General features: G+C 39.5%; 1 pseudogene; it reads right to left on the reverse strand.

The window, feature by feature from the left end:
- Nucleotides 1-505: 505 nt before the first annotated feature.
- LOC122541225 overlaps nt 506-3,389 on the reverse strand; it is a 5,773-nt pseudogene continuing 2,889 nt past the window's right edge.

A 3,389-nucleotide genomic window follows, 5' to 3' on the forward strand; every position in this document is an offset into this window, starting at 1 on the left:
CTTTTTGTACTGACACAGCAGAAGATACTTGAAGGTTTCCTTGAATGTAGCGTTACAAAATTTGTATCAAGGTGGATTGATAGTACTGTCGATGTAAGCAAGCCAGTATCCAATAGTCCACAGTTCGTTGGGGATGCAGATGGAACAGAACGTGCTAATGAGCACGATAATAAAGTATGGGCTCCACGCGATGATAAATACCAAAAGGATAGGCGAGACTGTTCTTGTCACCTTCTCCCCTCGGGTTGCAACTGTATTTGGCTTCTTAACTTTCGTCTTTCGAATTTTCACGGTCCTATACGAGTCTTTTATCGGCGTTTCATTCATTTTCTTCCCGAAAACTCGTGGCGCCATTTTGGCCCTACTGTTACCAATATTTCTCTTTTCAAATTTTCCAAGTATATTTATGAAAGTGTGTTTGGAGTTGTTAGTTCTGAAACCATTTTGAGTAGAATAATCATTTTACCCCCATTTTTCAATTCTTGTTCAATGAAAGAACCCCAAGTCAAAATGACTCATTCTGCTGCCCCTTCCCCTCTTGTGTATAATTGTCAGTTGTTATGTTTACATTCATTTCATCATCTTGTCTTTTGATATGTGGAAACTGATACTTAGCTTTTGCGCTAGTGTAATCATTCAACTTTATTATTTTATCCTGTACTAGTTGGGATATTCCATGGAAAACACTGTCTTTCATTTGTCCAGATTCTACTTTATTTTTCATGATTGGACTGTTACTGGTACGAGATATTTTCACATATAAAATTACCATTATAGTAACAGGAAGATAGAAAGCGATGACAGAAGTGCAAAAGGTAAGAGCTGGAATAGAGAATAACTGCACATAACATTCACCCTCTTGGACTGTCCGTTCCCCTACGACAAACTGCCAAAAGAAAATGGCAGGACCCCACAAGAGAAATGAGAGCAGCCAAGCAGCTGCATTCATCATCCTTGCCATTTTGGTCGTTCTTTTCATTGGATAACTGAGAGTCTTTGTCACACAGAAGTATCGGTCAAAGCTAATCACAAGGAGATTCATACCAGAGGCATTACTGGCAACATAATCTAGAGCGAGCCATAAATCACATTGCACTGGACCCAAAGGCCAATAGCCAATCACTGTGTAAATAGTGTATAGGTTCATGGAGAATACATCAATAAACAAATCAGCACAGGCTAAACGCAAAATAAAGTAATTGTTAATAGTTTGTAACTATCTGTTAATTTTAGTAGAAACAATGACCAGAATATTACCAACAATAATAACGTGGTTGATGTTGGTGTCTCAAAAGAAAAGAAGTGTTGCATTACAAGCTTTAGAATGAGAATAATCTCCATTGAAGCTATTACTGCAAAAAACGCATTCCTTTTGTTACTCAACATTTAGAAGCGAACAGAATGGTTAACGCTACAATATTTAACGTCATGGAGGAACAACTGTGCTGAAAATTGAACAGTTTCCTTACTTCAGTGAGTAAAAAATTCATCCAGTGTGGCGACAGACAAAGCGCCAAACAAAATCAATGTAGTTATGATCAGATTGGCTCTCTTTGCGATGCTTAGAGAGAGAGGGAGAGGTATGTTGGCTTGAACACAAAGGATTATTCAACAGATCGTCTCTGAAACCATGTTTTGGAGAGGACGATAGTGACAAAAGGTATGCGTATAATTCAAAAAATGGGCATCACCAACAGTTTAGCGGAGCCTCACTACTTCCCCTCTGAAATTGTATCACGAACTAGACGTGACATTTCCAAATGTAGAGCGTACAAATGTAGAGGGAGATTGCAATTAGAGACGGCTTTATATGTGGGGAAGGCATACCGTATTAAAATAAAGCAGGATCTAATTAAAGTTGGCTGAACAGCACCTTTTGGGTTTGCCTTTAGCAGAGCAGTTGTGGGGGTGGTAGTCCTGTGCGTTAAAAGCATGGCAGGGGAGATTGCAGGTCCAACAGGTACCTTTTAGAGCAAAATGTGGGCATAATTAATACAGAGACCATTCACGATAGGATGTGGTAGACGAGAAAGGCTTTTAGGAAGTTTAAAAGGAGCAATTCAGTTGTGTCCCTGACGAATATCGAAAGTGCAGAGGGAACTTAGTAAAGCTATCAGATGAGCAAAAAGTGGGCATGAGGAAACGACTTACGAAAACGTTCAGCGGGAATTTGAAGATATTTTATTAATATATTAAAGGTAAGAAATTTAGCAGGGAATGAGTAGGATATATTATGGAGAAAGGGACGATCTGTATGTGAAGACTCGGGGTATTTGAACGATGTTAAAAAGAAACTTATTTTCAGTCCTTGCTCTACAATATGAAAACATAAGTATGAATTTGGGAAAACGACTGTGGGGAACCTGCACAGTTCGACATAGGAAATGGAGAGGGATTAGATGTTCCAACGGACTTAAAGGCAAACAAATATCCGCACCCAGATTTATTGAGTGCCCGGACGCTGTATGAGGGAAGGCTAGTAATTTCAGGGTCTCTGTCATTTTTTTCGGTTCCATTCTGGCCAAGGAGGTAGTACCAGAGGACGAGGTGACTTCTCATGTGTTTCCATTTTTAAAGAAAGACAGTAGAAATGCATCATGAACTACTGATAGTTACTCAGTCGTAGGGAAGCTATTGGAGAAATTCCTTAAAGTGGGAATTGCGAGCTATTTGGAAAGGGAACAAAGAACAAAGAACCATTCGGCGATTCGGCCATTCGGTCCTCCAAGCTGACACTGATCTGGATCCTCTATCTAAACCTGTCACCCAGTTTCTAAGGGTCTATATCACTTTGCTCCCTGCCCATTCAAACATCTGCCTAGATGCATCTTAAATGAAAACATGAGTTCATTAGAAATAGTCAGCATGGCTTTGATAGCATTTTATGATGTGTTGACTGAGGGAAGTGCAGTTGACATATTTTACATGGATTTTAACAAAGCATTTAACAAGGTGTACAAGGGAGACTGTTTGAGAAAGTTAAAGCACGTGAAGGCCAGGGAAACATGACGAGATGGATGAGCTACTGGCTTTTTGAAAGTACACAAAAGACCGTGGTGGGATGCTGGCTAATAATGTCTGACTATTGAATAACGCCAGCGGTATCCCATAATAATTAGTTCTGGCACGTTATGGTCTGTTATATGCGTAAATGACATAGTTGAAAACGTGTAGGGAGTATTCAGGAAATTTGTAGATGACACAAGGATTTGTAGGTGGTTAATAGTGAACTTGATTGCATATTACATGAAGATTTAAACGGTTTGATTATGGGAATGAGTAGTTACAGGAGGTATTTACACCTCACAAGTCTGTGGTGATGCAGTTTGGAAGAAGAAATAAGATGAGCCACTTAATAAATGGCAAGTTACTGGGTAGCTAAGAGGAAC

Source organism: Chiloscyllium plagiosum, chromosome 37 (genome assembly GCF_004010195.1).
Source record: "Chiloscyllium plagiosum isolate BGI_BamShark_2017 chromosome 37, ASM401019v2, whole genome shotgun sequence".
NCBI lineage: Eukaryota > Metazoa > Chordata > Chondrichthyes > Orectolobiformes > Hemiscylliidae > Chiloscyllium > Chiloscyllium plagiosum.